This window comes from Antechinus flavipes, chromosome 1, assembly GCF_016432865.1.
Source record: "Antechinus flavipes isolate AdamAnt ecotype Samford, QLD, Australia chromosome 1, AdamAnt_v2, whole genome shotgun sequence".
Classification (NCBI taxonomy): domain Eukaryota; kingdom Metazoa; phylum Chordata; class Mammalia; order Dasyuromorphia; family Dasyuridae; genus Antechinus; species Antechinus flavipes.
Genome location: NC_067398.1, coordinates 53,201,014 through 53,214,199, shown reverse-complemented (window position 1 = coordinate 53,214,199; position 13,186 = coordinate 53,201,014). Strand labels below are relative to the sequence as shown.

General features: G+C 37.4%; 1 protein-coding gene across 2 annotated transcripts in view; it reads left to right on the top strand.

Moving 5' to 3' along the window:
• NR2C2 (nuclear receptor subfamily 2 group C member 2) overlaps positions 1-13,186 on the top strand; it is a 115,541-nt gene that overhangs the window by 54,626 nt on the left and 47,729 nt on the right. The window lies entirely within an intron of this gene.

The following is a 13,186-nucleotide window of genomic DNA, read 5'->3' as shown; positions in this document are numbered from 1 at the left end:
GATAGCTCTAATTTTTAGGAAGTTTTCCTTGATTTCAAGGATAAATGTGCCCTTTTGCAGCCTGGGAATTATTCCCACTAGTTGCTCCCCAAAAAGCAACTATCTTCTCTGGTAAGTCTTGCCTTCTTCATCTTCCTAAGGTCCATAGTCACTAAGAAAGTTCAGCCTAACCATAGAGGAAAGGGCAAAGTGATGAAGAAGAATCACTGGTGTTCATGCTGTCTTTCAGTCATTTTAATCATGCCCGACTCTTTGTGACCCAGTTTGGGGCTTTCCTGGCAAAGGTTTACAGGTGTTGGCCATTTCCGTCTGCAGCTTATTTTACAGAAGAGAAAATGGAGGCAGACAGGGTGAAGTGACTTGCTCAGCGTCACACAGCCAGTGAGTGTCTGAGGTCAGATTTAAACCATGGAAGAGAAGTCTTCCTGATTCTGAGCCTGGTGCTCGGTGCACTGTGGCACCATCTAGCTTCCCTGGTTAGCATTTATATAGTTCTTTAACTTTGTAAGTCATTTTATTTGTTCTTTCAGTAGATATTCACAATTATTATCCCCATTTTACAAATTAAGACACTGAGGCAGACAGTGGTCATATTGCAGCTAATAAGTAAGGTAGGATTTGAATGAAGATCTTCCTGGCTCCCAAGTCCAGCTCTCTATACACTGCACCACCTGGCAACACATCATGGCCACATTGGGATAAGAAAGAAGAAAACAGTTATTCAGTATCCATGATATGGATGCACTGTGCTAAGTACTTTATAGATATTATCTTATTTGATCCTCCCAACAATCCTGGGAGGTAGGTGCTTTTATGATTCCCATTTTACAGTTGAGGAAACTCTGTTGCACCACTAGTTGTATAGACCACCCATGGAGCTTGGATAGATATATGTACAGAATTGGGGAGCTGGGCCCAGAATTGGACAAGAAGAGACCAAGTTGGATTATCTTCATAGAGTTAGTTATCTTAATAACTCTGTGCTTCCTGCGATACAAGACCTGTTTTTTAAGACTAGTTATTCTTCTAATGGAGTTATATTACTAGGTATCTTGGAATAACTCAGCCTCTGAAGAAATGAAGCTGATATCATACAAAGTACAGTGGAGAGGCTCATGGTGGGCATAAACAAACATTACAAATGAGAAATTATCCTGGAGAAGCATTATAAAGGATGTCATCAAAGCATCAAAGCCATCTTTCTTATTGGGTATGTAAGAAAGATGGACCAGTCATTGTGCAAGTGAGGAAGAATCAGTGAATACTCTATTGAAATCCACACAACGTGAAAAGAACAGGAAGAAAGCCCCCAGAATGTTGGATGGAACTTTTTTGATAGATTTATAGGAAGATAATGGATATGAGTCACATTAAATGAGTACATGAGTTGAAATCTCTTAGGCAGCAGTGGAACACAGTTGGTCTTGTTGGGAGGTGTTATTAATATCAATGTGACTGCAGACCACAGATCCATAGGCTTATTGGTCTAAGGAAAAACTTTCTAACAGAGCTTCCCAGAACTGAAATGGGCTGCCCAAATGGTAGTGGTTCTATGGTTCCCCTGACTAGAGACCACTTAGGATTTGTTTAGATGGAATTCTAGTCCCGGCATAGATTGAACTAAATGGCTCAGAGATTCTGAATACCCATATCAGTGAAGTCATGCATCCATCATCAAAGTAATAATACTCAAAAGAAGCCTGAGATCTTAATGGTACTAAATAAAAGTAGAACATTCTCTCCTTAGGGGGAAAAAAAGAAAAGGAAATACAACCTTCCCTCCTTTTGACAGAGTCTTACAGTTTTCCTTGAAAATAAGGGAAAAGAAGATTTCAAATACATTTGTACTTTTGAAACATTTTATATACAAATTAAAACACTTTGATACCAACACTTTTTCTCCCTGTCTTCACCTCCCCCCCCTTTTTTCATCTAAAAGATTGTATTAGTAAATTGTAAATATTTACATCTCACGGCATTGGCATGAATCAGTCTTCTATCTTTTTCCATTAAGTGATCATAATGTAGACTAAATGCAGAAAATTTAAGGCTTTTATTCTTTCCCATTCCCAATCCCAAGGGTCATATTGCTTTCATCTCTTTACCTTTAAACCATACAAAATGACATATATCTAAAACCCCTCCATATATCCAAGCATAATTCTAAATATCTGTGGGGGGTTCATTTAATTTTATAATTTTCCAATACTCACTGTGATGAACCAAATTTTTTCATAATATTAAGGCAAATAGTCACACACACACCCTTTTCAGGAGAAGGCTGATATTCGTTGGGTAAGAGAGAGGCCACTGCTCTGGGAGCCTAGGAATCTTGCTTCCAACTTTGACTCTGCCATGACTCAGTGTGTGGCAAGTTACTCTTGTCCTGGGTCCATTTGTGTGTGTGTATGTGTGTGTGCGCGCACCTGTGTCTGTGCGCATGTCTGTGTTGGAGGATTATTGTAATCTGATCTCTGAAGTCATTTTCTGCTCTCCCATTCTGTAATTCTCCGTGTAGGTGGCTCTGTAGTAATGCAGCTGATTTTGTGACTTCATCTTTGAAAGGGATTTGGGATTTGTAAAGGATCCTGTTTCTTTAAATCCATTAGCTTAATGAACTATTCAGATAAAGATGCACTGAGGGGAACATGGTGACTCTGTTTCTTCCTTATTGTGTCCCAGAATAATGAAAAGCTAGTCCGAGCCTCCCTAGGCTAGCCTTCTGTTTTCCACCTTCTCCGTGCCAAGAAGGGCTGCTGTCTGAGGGATGTCTATCCGGGTAGAGGCAGGAGGGCAGGTGAGGAGCAGAGGCTTGCCAGAAGAGCTGCTCCTCCAGAAGAAATTAATCGCATTATTAGACAAACTGCTCCAGCAGCTGGCCAACAAGCAGGAGCCCAGCAGGCAGCTCTGCCTCCTTGGTTACAAGGGATAGCGCACTTGACCTTCAGAGGAGCAGGGTCACCCAAAGGGCAATTTAAAAAAATCCTCTCTCGATTCTGGGACTGGATTGCCCTCCTAGAACCCATATTCAAATGCCTTTGAATGTACTAAAAACAAAAACAAAAATTCTCACTACTTTTTTGAATGGATTGGCTTGGTCTAAGAGGTTGCTGAAGAAAAATGTAAATAAAGCTGCAGGAAGAATTTAACACTGTGAGTATTGGAGTTTTATAGTGTATAACTTTATAGCTGCTCCCGGAAGCAAACAATATAGGGGTTTTTGAAGCAGATTTTCTTTCTTTTTTGAGGTAGAATGGGATTTGCTGCTTTTTTCTTAAGGGGACAGTATTAAGAAAGCAGTATTTTCAATGAGTACACATTTCAAAGAAATATTAAGTATGTTTTAAATGATATAGCCTTAAGATTTGTTAGGAGGTCCATTTTTCTTATTGCCTTACCAAGTTACTTCTAATTAAAGCTGTATGTTTGTATGACCAAAGTAGAATTGAACCTCAGCTTAGGAATGAAAGTTTTATTTTAAAAAATCTACTATCAGCCTTTGTTACAACTCAGTTGTAACAAATACAAGTGAATATTAAAGGTTTTCTTTTTGAATTAGAAAAAAATTTACTCTTAAAGATACAGCATCCTTCTCATTAGGCTTTGTCTCATTAGGGGCACCCATCTGAATGTTCCTTGATGGCTGTGACCACTTAAGTTCTCTGCAGGAAAGTTGGCTGGATTTTGTTTTTTTTCTTAACCTAGGTAGGTCATTGTCTAAAAAATGTCTTCTCTCCCATTTTATTGTAAAGAAAAGCAAATCTCAATCTGTTCCACCATATCTGAAATTTAAAAAATAATGCAAACCTGTACTTACTGGATTTTTGTTATTTTTCCAGTTCATATTAGAAATAGTCTCACCTGAAACAAATTAGATTTTATACCTTATAATCCTTTAAGTGAGAGTAATATGCATTTTCCTATTTCCTCTAAGATGCAAATTGTGGCTTGGAAAGTTTATTTTTTCCTCTCTTTATTGACCTTTCACTGTAACTGGAGTTTAATTCTTTCCCAACCTCAGTATGATAGGAAGTTATAGTATATGCCAGTTTAACTGCTGCATATGTTTCCCACATGAAAAAATTAACCCCACTGAGGCATTTAAATCATTCTTTCAATCTGGGAATATTATAAAGAACATAAGTCTGTTGCTGGGGGGAAGTGAGTCTGGGGGCTATTAGAGTGTTTTGGCCTTATACACAGGCCAATGTAATGATGTGTTCTGCCACAGAATCTGAGTATCACCATCTTTCTATGAACCCATGAACTGAAAAACAAAAAGGCATTGTTACAGGCAAAGCACATCATCATATACTTGGGAACTAACATGGTTTTAATAGTGAAAGTTTTATAGGCTTGATGTGATGGGCTTTTCCCCTTTTTGCCCATCTGTGAAGGAAATATAGATATAAACATAAATAGTACAAAAATCTTTTCCTAAACATTTCTTTTGAAAAATGAAAAGCTTTTTTATTCTATTCTTCCCCAATGAAAAATTAAATGCTAGTAGGTATATCTTTCCTATAATTAATACTAAGAAATATAAACAGTACTTTGAAATTTACAAGATTCTTTCCTCACAATAATTCTGTGAGGTAGGTAGTGCTAATATTAATATTCCCATTTTTAAAATGAGGACACTAAGAAAGTAATGAACTTACCCAGGGCTAATCATAGAGTTAGTGAAAACACCCAAAGTTTCCACCAAATCTCCTGATTCTAGATCCTTTCCGCTTTTTTCACTTCAGCTCTTTCTCCAGTACACTATGCCACAATATGCCCTGATTTTTAGTAAGTGGATTTTCTTGAACAAAGGGATTCTAAGAATTTTATTAAGTAAAATCTTTTATTAAATAACTTACACATTAAATATTTGTATTTTGTACAAACTATTTGGCTATATTACTTAAGTAAAGTAATGTATACTTAAATCTACAATAGCATTTTGTTTTTCTAACACTTTTCCTAACTATTTTCTATGATAATCTTGAAGTAAATAGAGTGGCAGAAGCCCCATTTTCAAGATAAGAGATTTGAAGCCCCCCAAAAGTAATTTGCCCAAGATCACATAACTACTAAGCATCAGGGCTGACTCCAAGGCCTAGGAGTCCTACCTCATTTATATGACCAATGCCAACTTTGCCAATATAGTATGGTGAGAGGGACCCTTAGGAAGACTTCTGTGCACATATGTCTTCTCTGTCTGATGCTAGGAAATTTCATTTATTTATTTTTTTAAATTTGTTTAAGGTATCATTCTTTATTTTTTTTATAGCTTTTTTATTTACAAGTTATTTGCATGGGTAATTTTACAGCATTGACAATTGCCAAAACTTTTGTTCCAATTTTCCCCCTCCTTCCCCCCATCTCCTCCCCCAGATGGCAGGTTGACCAATACATGTTAAATATGTTAAAGTATAAATTAAATACAATATAAGTATACAGGTCCAAACAGTTATTTTGCTGTACAAAAAGAATTGGACTTTGAAATAGTGTACTATTAGCCTGTGAAGGAAATCAAAAATGCAGGCAGACAAAAATATAGGTATCGGGAATTCTATGTAATGGTTCATAGTCATCTCTCAGAGTTCTTTCACTGGGTGTAGCTGGTTCAATTCATTACTACTCTGTTGGAACTGTTTTGGTTCATCTCATTGCTGGAGACGGCCACGTCCATCAGAATTGATCATCATATAGTATTGTTGTTGAAGTATATAATGATCTCCTGGTCCTGCTCATTTCACTCAGCAGCTAGGAAATTTTATATTGGAGGATAAGGGTTTAGTTCTCAGATTGTGAATAGGAGTGAACAGAATGTTGAATTAGAGTTCAGGAAGATCTGACTTGAATCCCATCTCTGATACTTTCTGACTTTGTGATCCTGGGCAAGTGATTTAATTTCTCTAGGTCTCAGTTTTCTCATCTGTACTATTAAGTTGATAAACTAGGAGACCTCTCAAATCTCTTAGCTCTTATTTTATGATCCTACAAACCCTTGGGAAGGGTAATAGATATTGAGCAGGTATCAAAATCTCTAATGTAATACAACTTAACTTATTTCGGAGGTAATGGTTGTTCAGTTGTTTTGGTTATATCTGACTTTTCATAACCCTATTTGGGATTTTCTTGGCAAAGATACTAGAATGGTTTACCATTTCTTTCTTGAGCTTATTTTACAGATAGGGAACTGAGGCAAAATAGATTCAATGACTTGTCCAGCATTGCATAGCTAAGTGTCTAAGGGCAGATGTGAAATCGGAACTTCCTGACTTCGGGCTTTGCACCGTATCCACTGTCCCAGCAAATGGAGAGTTAAAAGTGATTTCAGATCCTCTAGTATAACCCCTTTATTTTACATGTGACTCATCCTTTCCCCCAACAGCAAGAAGTAGCTTTGAATAGTTAGGATGTGAGGGCAGAGAACATAATGGCCCCAGAGGGAAGGAGGACATAGGCTACAGAAGGGAAGACTTGGGAGTTAGAGTAAAGAGACACATGAGGAACAGTGAGCTGGCCCTGAGAAGACAGTATCTTCACAAAGTATTTTCTTATAGGTATAAGGGAATAGTGAGTAATCTGGACCTGTGATTTCATTGGTATTGAAAATTCTCCTTGTAGCCCCTCTCCCTCTGCACAGATCAGCATTCTTTGTTGACTTTGAATCTTAGGGTCTTGCTTGGGGGGGGGGGCGATTAAGAGGTAAAGAGGTCTACTGTGGTTATTAGTGAGGATACTTATTCATATATATTGTATCATATATATATATTTCATATATATATCATATATGTGTATGGGTGTATGGATCATTGCAAAAACGTACTCTCTCTTCAATACCACTAAGATATCTCACCCCGCAAGTTTACTTTGCCAGCCTTGAATTGACTTTGCTTCCAAAATTTAGTGGATTAAATTCACATGGATTATATGGAGAACATATTTTTTAATCAGCCCCTAAGACTAAAAGAGAGTTTTCAATTAATACCTATGTTTACCCTATTCCTGAGCCCTTTTCATTTAGAGGCAATGTGATATGCTGGATATAGAATGCGAAACTGGGTTGAATAAACAGTTCTGCCTTTTACTTCACTTAAGAATTTGAATGAGCCACTTAACAAGCTGATCTTAGCCTCAGTTTTCTCCCCTGTAAAAATTAGGGAATTGAATTACATATAAAATTCTTTCATCCTAAACTCACAGTTTTCCAAAGATCTTTATAAAAAGATAGCCTGTTAGGTAACTTGGACCCATCTCAGTATTTAATAGCTATCAATTTTTCAGTAGCTATTTTACCTTCTGGTTCTAGGGCATCAGGGCAGTTTCCCTTGAAGATTTCTTGAAAGATGTCATCTGGGCTCTTTTTTTCATCATGGCTTTCAGGTAGTCCAATAATTCTTAGATTGTCTCTCCTGGATCTATTGTTTCGGGTCAGTTCACTTTCCACTGAGGTATTTTACATTTTCTTCTTTTTTTTTTTTCATTTTTAAAAATTTTGTTTGACTAATTCTGGGTATCTCATTGAGTCATTCACTTCTATTTGTCCAATTCAAATTTTTAGTGAATTATTGTTTTCAGTTGTTTCAGTTGTTTTTACCTCCTTTTGCATTTGGTCAATTTTACTTTTAAAGAAGTTGTTTTGTTCAGTGGAATTTTTTTTCCATTTTGCCAATTCTGTTTTTTAAGGAATTGTTTTTCCATTTCACCAACTTTTTTTAAGAAGTTGTTTTCTTCAGTATATATGTTCTCCATTTTTCCAAATTTATTTTTGGAGAAGTTGTTTTTGTCAGTATGTATTTTTTCTATTCTGCCAAAGAATTGTTCTCCAGTCAATTTCTGTGCTTATTTTTCCAAGGTGTTGACTATTTTCCCCAAACTTTCAGAATTCTCTTCTTTAGCTCTCATTTCTTTTCACCATTTTTCTTCTTTTTCTTTTATAAGATCTTTTTTGAACTCTTTTAAGAGAGCCTTTTGAGCTTGAGACAAATTCATAATCTCCTTTGAAGCTTCACCTTGGGGATTTTTATTTTTAGTCTCCTCTACTGGGTTTATATTCTGTACTTCCCTCTCTCTATAGTAGCTCTTTATGGTCAGAGGTCCTTTTTACTTTTTTTCCTCACTTTTAAAGGTTGAAGTGTGCTCCTTAGGGCACTGGGGAAATTGTCCTGAACTTCCTCTACAAGGTGGCTGGGGCTGGTGGTACTGCTGGCTTCCCTACTGCGCTTGATGGGCCTGGCCAAGTCTCACACTATGCAGGGGTTCAGGGGCTCACTGTTTGCCTTCTGTAGTTGCGTTGGAGGTCTCACAGCTGGTCTGCTGATTCACTGGCCTTCTGAAGCAGGACAGAGTAGCCAATGCTGCTGTAATTTGGCTAATTCCCTGCACAAAGTCTCTATGCCTTGCGTCTCCTCCCACTGCACCTGTGCTGGACCATTCTCCCTGCTCAGGTACCTTTCCTGAAGTCCTTCTAAGATATCTTAAAGTGGAAAATTACTATATTCCGACTGTTTGTGGATTCTGTTACTCCAAAATCCGTTATGAGACTTGATCTAGTGTTGATTTGAAGGAAAGTAGAAAGAGCTCAGGCAATGTTCTGTCTACTCTAAACCACCTTGGCGCCACCTATCTATCAATTTTGAATATAGTTCTATTGACCTAGAAACAACCCGGCAAATGAAGACTATCCTCCCAGTCTAATTGGAACTAGCAAGGATCCATCTCTCATGAGTCAGCATTTACCCACAATGCCTTGGAGGTTTTTGTTGAGGTTTTTTTGGTGGTTTTTTTTCTTTTATCAGTATCTTCGTAATGGAATATTCTCTGCTCATGATGTGGATTGCAGATCCTGCCCATCCTGGGTGATGTTTGTCTATATTCTTTGTATATATTCATCATGGGGCACCACCAGCGATTCTGGGGGCTCCCTCCTTGTATTCTCTCTACATTAGAAAGATGCCAGGGGAGCCCTTCTCCTTCCTTCTTGCCACATGACTACCCGTTTCTTGGATGCCATTTACAACACTTTTTACACGTTATTATTTATGATGTAATGTACCCTGCTCACACCTACCATTTATTTGCCTCTTCATTGAATAGATATTGTAAATAGAGTAATCACGTTCTAGAGCTCAAAGATCATGTAGGTAGTTTGAATCAATAGAAAGTAGACTGGGTTTGGAGTCAGAGGAATGAGTGTGCAGGGGATCTTATCTGACCCAGAGAAAATCATTGAATTTCTTTGGGCTTCAGTTTTCTTAGCTATAAGATGGAAAAGTTGGTGAGATGACCTCGAAGGTCCCTTTTAGTTCCTAAATCTGAGGATCATGAGTGTTATCCCAGTCTCGGCATTTGAAAAGAATCAGGCTGATAGACTCATTTGCCTGAGACCACACAGTGGGTGAGTGACTGAGCTGTTAGTGAATCCTACTGACCCCACCCAGTTGTCTCTCTAGCATACCACTGTTCATCAGTAAGGTGACTATTGATTATGCCAAATTAGCAACCCTTTCAGCTTAGAGACCTGAAAATATTCATTTCCAGGGAAATTCCAAGGAAAATAGCAAAAAAAAAAAAAAAATAGCAAATAACCTAATGTAATTGGAGGGGGAGGGAACCTGGCAAGGTAATTTTTCAAAATTGGATTCTGGGATTATAGATTTAGAATCCAAAGAAACCCCAGTAGCCTAAAGGAAAACTAGTATGGTTTCACTGTCATTTAGTTGGTGTAAATTTAACAGGCATTTATTGAGTGCCTACTGTATGCCAAGTACTGTGCTAGTTAACAATGATAGAAAGTCAAAAGGAAAGCATCCCCTTACTTTCAGAAGTTTACATTTTATTTGGGAGGAGACAGAAATAACAGGTATATGGATTAGATATGCTTATAGACAGAATAAATACAAAATATCAGGAGGCAGCATAGGGAAGAGAGGTATGCAGAATGCCAACAACTACAGGAATGGGTAAAGGCCTCTTATTTTTTTTTTTAATAACTTTATTGACAGAACCCATTCCTGGGTAATTTTTTTTACAACATTATCCCTTGCACTCACTTCTGTTCCAACTTTTTCCCTCCCTCCCTTCACCCCCTCCCCCAGATGGCAAGCAGTCCTATACATGTTAAATATGTCATAGTGTATCCTAGATACAATATATGGGTACAGAACCGAACAGTTCTCTTGTTGCACGGGAAGAATTGGACTCAGAAGGTAGAAATAACCTGGGAAAAAAAAAAAATGCGAACAGTTTACATTCATTTCCCAGTGTTCATTCTTTGGGTGTAGCTGCTAAAGGCCTCTTATTAAGAGGTACCACCTACACTGAACTTGGAAGAAAGCTAGAAATCTTTTGAGAGAGAGGTAAGGTAGAAAGCTTTCCATGCCCAGTGAAGAGAGGGCGGGCATAGGCATAGATATGAAAAATAGAAACTACACATACAAGAAAAATAAGTTGGCCAACTCACTTGAAATGTAAAATGTGAGGAATAGTGAACAGACAATCTGCAAACAGAGGATGGAGTCACACTGAAGGGGTTCAAATGATAGGGTGTATTTTTTCTAAAGGCAAATTCTAAATTGAAGCTCTTGAGCAGTTGAGTGACTTTAGAGATATTACTTTGGAAGATGGATTGGAAGATAAAGGGGCTTGAGGTCTTTTCAGGAAGTTATTGTAATAGTCCAGCTAAAATGGCTATGTGAGACAAGGGAATGGATGAGAGAGAAGTCATGGAGGTAGGTAGAATTTTGCACCCAGTTGTCAGGAGGTTAGAAGGAGGGTAATGAGAGTGAGTGAAAAATCTATGACAAATTTAAGGGAGAAACCTGGGTGACTAGAAGGATAGTTGGCAGAAAGAAGGAAACCTGGAAGAAGAATGGGCTTGGGGAGAAATGTGTGTACAACGGACCAATTTATCTCTCCTCCCCCCCACCCCATTTAATTGTTTTTATTTTTTCCAATTACATGTAAAGAGAATTTTCAACATTTACTTTTGTAAGATTTTGAGTTCCATTTTTTTTCTTCTTCCTTTCCTTCCCATCTCCCTCCGCAAGATAGCAAGCAATTTATTTATGTAACATATGTGTACATATGTGTGTGTATATATATAATCATTTTAAGCATATTTCAATATTAGTTATGTTTTGAAAAAAAATTAAAAGAGAAAAATCACAAGAAAGAAAAGACAAAAACAAAAAAAAGATGAAAATAGTATGCTTTGATCAACATTCAGTCTCCATAGTTATTTCTCTGGATACAGATGGCATTTTCCATCTCAATTGCCTTGCATTACTGTATTTCTAAGAAGAGTTAAGTCCATCGTAGTTGATCGCACAGTCTTGCTCTGTAGACAGTGTTCTCCTGGTTGGGCTCATTTCACTTAGCATCACTTTCTATAAGTCTCTCCAGGCCTCTGAAATAATCCTGTTGATTATTTCTTATAGAACATACATCTTAGTCAGCCATTCCCCACTGATAAGCATCCACTCAGTTTCCACTTTTTCACCACTACAAAGACACCTGCCACAAACATTTTTGCATGTATGGGTCCCTTTCCTTCCTTTATGATCTCTTTGGGACACAAGCCCAGGAGTGGCACTGCTGGATCAAAGGCTGTGTCCAGTTTGGTAGCCCTTTGGGCATAGCAGCAGTTTTAGACACTTTACAATTAAGACAAAACAAACTGCTTCCCAGTGTGACTCCCACTTATCTTTCCATACATTTTTCATATTACATTCCTTCACATAGCCTACATTCTAGCCAGGATGACCCACTTCTTCCCATTTCCTGCTTCCTTCCTTACCTTTGAAGAGACATACCATTTTGCTAAGAATGCCTTCTTACCCCACCCCATTTGAAATTTTTAGGTGCATTCAAAACAGCCCCCAGACACTGATTTCTTCATAGTGTTTGTTGAGTCCTATACTTATTAGCACTTTCCTACCCTGATATTCCCCCCATAATTTTCTATTTACTTTGTTATATTTAATAAACTATGTTCATGTTGCACACAACAGAATTGTAAGCTCTTTTGCAAACAGAGACCACCTCTATATGTCCCCAGCATGTGCTCATTGAATTGAACTGAAATATTTTTAGGAAAATCTTGATTTTTATCCCTAGCTCAGAGCTATTCAAGCATCATAATGGGCACTTGGTAAATACTGCTTTATTGATTTACAAGTCTTGATTGTGTGAAGATGACAGTTTAAATCAGAAATTTTGCACACAATTCAGAATCATCTTGGCATTTTTTATGAGTCAAAAGCTACCTGATTGATTTGCAAAGTAGCAATAGTTTCATTCAAAAAACATGATTTTAAATAGGGTTTATTAGGTGTTTTGTCAGGAAGACATTCATATTTTATTACTTATTAGAAATATAGTTAGCAAAATTCATGAATTCATGAATAGAGAAAGATATTGAGGATTATATTTTAATTCTAATTGTAATGTGATTTCGCTTAAAAAATTATCATAGGAATCAATTTAAACAAATATTCATTAAAAATAATAGCAGGTGTTTATATTACATTTTAAAGTGCAAAGCCTTTAAAAAGATTATTTCATAGTTCCCATAACAAATTCATTGTTATAAACAGTACAAGAATTATTAGCCTCATCTTTCAGATGGGGAAACTGAGACTCAGAGGCCATGGGCAAGGGTAAAATTTGAACTTTGATCTCTTCTCACTCCAAATCCAATACTATCCACTCTCCTCCCCATTCCAATCCATTGTCTTCCTGTTTGCTATAGTGATTTTTCCCAAAGCATAAATCTAACAATAAACTCCAAGGGCCCTGTTGCCTTTAGGACTAAATATAAATAGAAGTTTTATTTGACTTTTAAGTCCCTGCTCAAGCTGGCTCCAACTTATAACTACAGTCATGTTGAATATCACTTCCCTTCTGGTGCTACCATCTAGCCAGACTGATCATACTCTACTTTCCATATATCTTTTAGCTGTCTTTGTCTTGGCTGTACCTGGTACCTGGAATGCACTGTCTCCTCCCTTGTGTAGCTCAGAACCTTTTACTTCCATCTATTCTCAACCCCAATGCCTCTTTTTACAGAGAGTCTTCTTCCCTGGATCTCCCAGCTTATTAGTGCCATCCTCCCCTCCCAAAAAAAACCCACACCATGCCCACTAATTACTTCATATTTATTTTGTACATACTTAAATATGTATATGTTGTC